At 47.5% G+C, this 7747-nt stretch overlaps 1 long non-coding RNA gene across 1 annotated transcript; it reads right to left on the minus strand.

The window, feature by feature from the left end:
* Positions 1–551: 551 nt before the first annotated feature.
* On the minus strand, positions 552–5423 carry LOC121136946. The gene is made up of 3 exons (XR_005874130.1): positions 5343–5423; positions 3257–3523; positions 552–1123 (listed from the first exon to the last, which is right to left on the minus strand). It is a non-coding gene; the product is annotated as an uncharacterized LOC121136946 (long non-coding RNA).
* Positions 5424–7747: the final 2324 nt, after the last annotated feature.

Consider the following 7747-nt stretch of genomic DNA (forward strand, 5'->3'; position numbering starts at 1 on the left):
TGCCATTGACCTGTGGAATGCCACTCTTTGAGTGCCACCTGCAAAGTCCCCCTTCTCAGCCTAGAGCCTTTGGGACCTTGGGATCTGTGCTTCTCCCCTTTTACCCTGCCTCTACCTGTGCTCCCTGAAGCTGGGCTGAGTGGGGAGAGCGGTGTTAGGGCCCTGACCTGGCTACACACAGACGAGGACTCCTACCCGATGAGTTGAGATAGCATCCTCCCTCACCACAATTAGTTAGTACTTGGAACCTTCTCAGGTCATGACCTGTTTGGGTCTCCTAGGTATCTCCAGATATCATAGTGCTTCCTGTGCCACACAAAGGAGCCCATTGTCCAGCACACCCCACACCCTTCTGAGCTCCCCCTACCCTCGAAGTTCTGCGCACTGTACCTGTGCAGGGCTCATCTGCTCACCAGCTCTTCCTCGAGAGTCCTAAAGCAAACTCTTAGAAGAGGAAGGGGAAACGAGAAACAAGGGCTCGAGAAATAGGAGGGTCATACGTGCATGTGAGCTCAACCCACAACGCAATCGCAGGTTTTGATGGAGAGAAGAGAAACTGTATTTTTTATTATGGAATTCAATTTGAGACCATAAAGTCCACAATCTGATTGATGCAAAGAAAAAACAAAACAAAAAACAAACAAAACCTGTAGTCACTTCCTAGAGAGTTCAGTCCAATTCAATGGTATTCCAGATTGGGTTTGTTTTCCCCTTTGTCTTCCTTTTTCTCCTCTGAGTGGCAATGTAGCTCCTGGGGCAGGGAGAGACCTGTGATTTTGGCATTGGTCTGCTGTGCGACTGTGTTGGCCTTGTTCCTCTAAACGAAAAAGCGACTTTATGAACCAAAATAGACCTCATCCCACCTGGTCAGTGGGACCTTTCATCCTTGCTCATCCCATGGGCTCTGGAGTTCACTCTGTACTTTCTTGTGACTACTGCTCAGTTCCTTCAGCAGGACTCCAGGGCTTCTCAGCCCCTCTTCGCCCTGCTTGTGGCTGCAGAGTGGACTGGCCAATCTGTAGCTTCCTGGAGTCTCTTGGAAAGCCACGCTCCTGTAATGCCTATGTAGCCTTTAAATTCATGTAGTTAGAGTTGCAATGGGTGATGGGGAGACTGTGGACCACTGTTAGTTTAGAGAGGAAAGGCAGTGTTAACTGGAATTTCCAAACTGTCCAGATGCTATTATAGAGACACATCAGTAACCAACTTCTCTTTCTTCCTCATTAGCAATTCCTTCCTCCTCATCCCAGGGAGGATGGTTAGTGGGAGATGTGCTGGGGAGGGAGATGTATGGGGACAGAGATGGTGCAAACTGTTTCTGCCATCTGGGAGCTCCTTGGACAGCTTTCTGTTCTATGCCCCCTTCTGTTTAAACCCAATAGTCAAGATAGTTGTGTTGCTTCCCCCAAAGCAGGGATTAGCTTGTGTGTAGTGTCAGGGATGTAGTAGGTACTGAGGAAAGCCCCTGAATATTAGCACAGATACTTGATGAAGGAAGAAGAGAGGAGGGAAGGAAGTACATCAACTAAACCATCACTTCTTTTTCTGCCCTGGAGGTGGGGGGTTTTGTCTCCTTGTTTTTTCCATGCACAACTCCAAGATGACGGATGGCTCTCTGAATCATGGACTGGTAGCACAGAGGTATCCAGAAATGTTTTAGCAGACCATATTAAATACACACGTCCACAGAGAAACATGTTAGGTGTGTTCCCCACATACCCAAAGCCTGCCTCTCTCACTTAGGGATCAAGCTTTGGGAAAGAGGAAATATAAAAGTAGAACCCAGTGCATTATCAGGAAGTTAAATTCTTGTGGCCAGTTTTGAGTTCTGCCACAAGCTGGTGGTGTGAGGACAGTGGTTCTCTTCCCCTGCCACACTGCATTTTCTCTCTCTAGACCACAATGAGTGAGCCCTCCTCTGAGGTGGAGGAGCTGGCCCACAGATAGGGCATGTATCTAGTGTTTGACTTAGTAAGGGTGATGACAACAATGCTTTCCAAAACTTACTTCATTTGCTCAAGTCAATCGTCTCCTAATAATGAGAAAATATGACCTAGTTCTCACCCAATGTGGGGAGGGTCAGAACTACTGGGCCTGAGTCAACACACCCGTATGCTAGCTTTGGCTCTGCCTCCCCTTTGCTGAGTGACCTTTGCCTAATCACTTCCTCTTTTGGTCTGTGGACTTTTCATCTATAAAATGAAAGAGCAAGACCGACTGGTTTGTAAGGCCTTCTATGTGTGCCAGTTGAGCACTGTGTGAGCTTCTTGTGGCGACTAACAAATGACCATAACCTTAGTACTGGGAAACAACAGAAGTGTGTTCCTCTTTGGTTCTGAAGAATAGAAATCCAGGACCAAGGTGGCAGCAGGGTCACCCTCCTTACAACGTCTCTAGACGAGGACTTGATTCTTGCCTCTTTCAATTTCTAGCTTCTGCTACCGTTCCTTGACACCCTTTGATGAGCAGCTGAACCTTCCAGGCTCCGCCTTTGTAGTCACGTTGTGTATAGCGCAGATTTCCTAGATGACACTTGTGACAGCATTTAAGGGCCAATCCCATAATCTGGGATGATATTTTCATCCTATCATCCTGAATTTAATCCTATCAACAAAGACATTTCCTAAATAAGGCACATTTACAGGCTTCTGGGATTAGGACATAGATACAGCTTGGAGACAGGGTCTATGACAGGCATTTCCTCTGACCATGATCAGTTAGAGATCCAAGGAACTGGAAATATTCAGATGTGTGTGTTGCTGTTTTCACGGGGTGTATAGCCATCACTCACATACAACGCTGTCCTGCACAAGTCAGGAGGAAACCAGCATGCCGTGGCAGGGCAGCCTGTGAGAAGGGACAGGCTCTGCACCCAGACTGTCCTGGACTCATACCCGGGGCTTTCCATCTGCTAACTGGGAAGGCTTGGGCAAGTGACTTGATGTCTTTGGACCTGCTTATCCTAAATCCGTAAAGGTGTTACAAAGTTGATATGTGTAATGCCTGGAACTTAGCAGGTGCTGACCATTCATGTCTGATGATCATGAGACAAAACAGGAACTCAGAACTAGGAGCAATTCTGCCCTGAACCCTGAAGATCCATGAGCACAGATGTGAAACGATGCCCGAGAGTATTTAGGAAGGAAGTGGCAGAGATAGGCCTATAACCAAGACCTTTCTGCTTTGGCTACCTGCCACCCCACCCCACCCCATCTTACCCCACCCCACCCCACCACACCACACCCCTGCTGCTTACCAATGCCTTCACAGCAAGGATGAATATTTTGAATTGCATTTCCATGGGCAGCAGGAGTTTCCATTTGCCTCCTTTGTTGATCCAGTGGATTGTAGAAGGCCAAGGCCCACACAGATCCAACCTTACTTGTCATTAGCTTGATGCTCTAAGACTATGGATTGATCCAATCCCTGCTGCTGGAAAAGGAGTTCCTCAAATTATGCATCCCTTCCTCAGTTGGCACTGTCATCTGTTACTGGCCTGGGGTTTACTTTGGTTCATTTTTCTCTGCCAGGTAAAGAATTAAAAGGCAGGTAAAAGTCTCAGACACAGCAAACAGAGTTAACTAGTGAAAAAGGCTTTTATTAGGGGTGAGGACACACACATAGGGAGAAAGACACCCTGCAGAGTAGAGAAGGATCTTGGTAGCTGAAGTCCAGTCTCTTTTTGAGGGTTCTGGGTTTTAAGGGTATTTCTCCCATAATTAAGGGTTGACCAGTTTGAACAAAGATAGGGAGGCTGCTAGGCCCACAGCTTTGGGGGTAAATATGTCCTAATCTAGCCTTGAATTTGTGGGGCCTATATAAAAGCAGATGGCCCTGCTGGTGGTAGGAAAAACCCACCAGGCCTTTAAGAATCAGAAGTGTGAGAAAGAAGGCAGATTTTGCCATCTTTATTATGTATTGGTGGCCTTTCTTTCTATATGTCTGCCAATGAGGTATCTATCTAACGTCTAGGCCTTAACATCTGGCAGGGGATAGTCCCTGTGATTGTTGCTTTGCAAGGTGTATGAAATAAAGACAGAACAGATGAAGTGGTGTTTACCATCAGCTCTGCTTTGGCTAAGTCAATGTTTAACCCTAGTCCTAGAATCAATGTTTAATCCCAGAACAACCAGTTGTATAATCCAGCATTCCCTATCAAGCTGAGAGTATAGTCAGTTCACCATTAATCACTGAAAAGCAGCATTGAGACAGTAATCTGCCAAGGCTAAATTGCATCCTCTCCACCTTTGAAGGGGGCATCAGCTGTTTAGAATTCTTTACTGCACAGCAGCCCATCAGCAGACAATGATAGAGCTTTCTGACCTCCTGCTTGTCCCAATTCTGCCTAGGGACAATGGAGAAGAGCATGGGATGGGACTATTGCCCCTGTTTGTCCAGTTGGCAACCAGAGAGCTATAGATAGCAGCAGACTAAGTGCGTCTCCTTGTTTTGAATCCCGCCAAGAGAGATGGAATGGAAAAGTCCAGTTGGCTAGTACTGGGTGAGTTTTCTGAAACTTGTTGAGCCTAGACCGAGGCGTAATTGTTTTTTTCACAGGCAAGTCTTCCTTTTAAAGGGCAAGTAAAGAGAAGGGGGGGGCTAATTATAAGCATCTCCTACTTGCCTGAATGTTGGGCAATGTATATAAACTGAGGACATGACCACTCCAAGGTATGGTTGAAGAGAAGTTTTTTTTTTAATTGTAGATATGAGGAGAGGACAGGCAGAGGCATCTGGGAGAGTCCAGAGTGGGGAGAGAAAGTCGTAGACTCAACATGGCCAGTAGACTGACTGGGGTCATGAGGAGGGGTTGGAAGGTAAGAGAGGACAGGAGATAGATAGATAGATAGATAGATAGATAGATACAGAGAGCGAGATCACAAAGAGGGCCAAAGAGAGAGAGGACCAAGAACCAAGAAAGAACCTACAGAAAACATGACCAAAATGACAGGGTTGAGTAGGAATGAGAAGCTGGGGGAGGGAAGCCTGTGAGCTGGTGAAGTTTAGAGTAAGAGTCAGGCTGAGAAGAGCTGAGAGGACCCAGATAACAGCATGGACTCTAACAGGTATTTGCAGTGCTGAGAGAGCCTGGAGACCAGCACGTGATACTCTAACAGGCACCACAGCTAGCCATTTGCCCCCAGTTTTGTTTGGACCTGACAGGTAATTCTTTAGTGGCTTTGTGAGGGCTTGCCTAAAGGTCTCAAGGCATAGAGTCTGCCACCTGGCAGTATCATGCCAAGGAGGGAAAAGAGGCTGGCAAGCAAAGAAGCAGAATGTAGGAGATTGGGTGAGGGAAGAGGGCTGTGGACAGGATAGCGGCTCTCAGAAGAGTCACTTACAGACCAAATATGCATTCCTGTCTTAGGGTTTTCCTTCTGCCCAGATGAACACCCCGAGGTACCTCTTCCATGACCACCTGCTGTGTCATTACCAGACATTCAGTCTTTCACTGTTTGCCCAGCATTATTGACTTCTGACAGCCAATCAGAGAGTGAATGTAACTTCTGGGGCCCCTGGGATGGCAGCATTGTGGAACCCTTTATCAGTTTGGCCGAGGGAGAAGTAAATGAAGAGATTGTGGCAAGGCTCCTGAGGCAGGCTGTTGACGGTACACAAAGCAAAGCTGAATGCAATAAGTGGAGCTGGGCAGTGGTGGCGCACACTTTAATCCCAGCACTCTGGAGTCAGAGGCAGGTGGATCTCTGTGAGTTCAAGGCCAGCCTTGTCTATGGAGTAGGCTCCAGGAGAGCCAGGGTTTTTTTTTTTTTTAGTAATCCTGTCTCAAAAAGAAGAAAGAAAGAAAAAAAGAAAGAAGGAAAGAAGAAAGAAAGGAAGGAAGGAAGAAAGAAAGAAAGAAAGAAGGAAGAAAGGAAGGAAAAAGGGAAAGTTGGCAGTGACCCAACAAGATTTCAGTTCCCCTTTAGGGATCTCCCAGGCTCTGAGGAGCTTTGAGGCTACTATTCCAACTTTCAAGGACAGATGAACAAGTCTTTTCTGAGGTTACAAAACCACTGTCCTTCCCCCTCTCACCCCTACACTTGGCTAGGGAGAAGGAGGAAGAAGTTTTGAGTAGACATCCAAAGTCAACAGGCGAGTGCCAGGTGACAGGGCCCAGCCCCTCTCATAAGCCACTGGGGTCCCCCTGCAGATTTACTGTTTCCTTGTTCCTGGTCTGAATTGGACCTGTAGCCCAAGGTGTGCCAGGTAGGCAGACACTGGAGAAATAGCTCCTGTAACACCTGCAGCATGTGTTCCCCCTGAACCTCAGGGTTTCCAACTGTGAGAGGAGACTCTTTCTGGTGTTGAATATTGTCAGTAACTGCCAGCTGCCTATGCCACGCTGTGGTGGTCCGGAGCTGGTTGCATCTTCTAACCAATGTACCTTTCTTGTGCCAGGCTCTAAAGAAGCAAGTGTACTATCCTTTGCCCACTTTGTTTTGTTTCTGTTTTTAATGTCTTGTGAGGCAGGGTCTCATTCTGTTGCCCAGAATTTGCTCTTACAGCGCAAACTGACTTTGAACTTGCAGAACTCCTCCCTCCTCTGACTCCTCTATCCTGGGATTACAGGCAAGGGTCACCATGTCCACCCACCTTTGCCTGAACTCTTACCAACGTGAGCTGCCACATCTTCTCCAAAGGATCTAGGCAAGCATTCGATCCCTCTAGACCTAGTAGCCTGGCTCTCCTCCTCTGCTCTAAAACACTCTGAGTTGGGTTCAGGAATTTGCAACTCAGGGAAAGAAGTGATACTAACTGACAAGTGTGTGCCAGCTTTGTTGCTTCAGAATCATAATTCTCACATGCCTCTGTGGTAGGGTTGAGGCCTCTTGTAGTTGCTACCTCTCTGCAGGCCGTCGGCAGACCCCTGCGCTCTGCGTGGATAGTTGAGTTATGCTTGTCTTTCTGCTGACAGTGAGGGGGCCAGCAGGCCTGTTCCCCAAGCTGAGCTATGGCATTTAATGAAGAATGGAGAGTGTGGTGATCCTGATGGCACTCGCAGGGTCACTTACAGTGTATGCTTGTCAAGCTGTCAGCCTTGGAATGGTCTCCCCAGTGGGGGATGGTCTCCAACTCTGTTTTGCTCATGCATCCCAGTGTGTCCTTGGGTGACGGAAATCTTTCAGGCAGCTACTAAATGGATTCAGTACTTCTCAGACTCTCCTATCCGAGGCAAAGAAACAACCTCTGAACTGTCAGTAGTGATACAATCTAGGGGTCTTGAGATTATACCATCTAGGGGTCCTGTTCTATTTACTTTTCTCTGCCAGTTAAAGAATTAAAATGCAGGAAAAAAAATCTGGAATGCACCATGTAGCAGCAGAGAAGCCTCAAGCACCACAGACAAAGTTGAAAGTGGAAAAAAGTCATTTATTGGGGGTGAGGAAACACGCTCGTGTGACGGCCACACAGAAAAAGACCCCGAGCAAAGCATAGGGGCGGGTAGAAGCTGAGAACTCCAGTCTCTTCTGAGGGCTGGGGTTTTAAACCCTGTCGAGAGTTTTCCTCCCTTAATTTAGGGTTGGTCAGTTTGAAAAAGGCAAGGATTGGTGACCGGCCCAGAACTGTTGCGTCTTCGGTCCTGATCAGGCTCGAACTTGTTAACCCAATCCACCAGCAAGCATCCTGCTGGTGGGAGACAGAAGCTCACAAGGCTTTGTTTTAAGCCACCAGGCTTTCGTCTCAAGTCAGGAGGCTGAGGAAGATGCCGGCCGTCTTGGAGGACTGCCGTTTTTATTACCCTGTA

This window comes from Mesocricetus auratus, unplaced genomic scaffold (genome assembly GCF_017639785.1).
Source record: "Mesocricetus auratus isolate SY011 unplaced genomic scaffold, BCM_Maur_2.0 Super-Scaffold_100676, whole genome shotgun sequence".
Taxonomy (NCBI): Eukaryota; Metazoa; Chordata; class Mammalia; order Rodentia; family Cricetidae; genus Mesocricetus; species Mesocricetus auratus.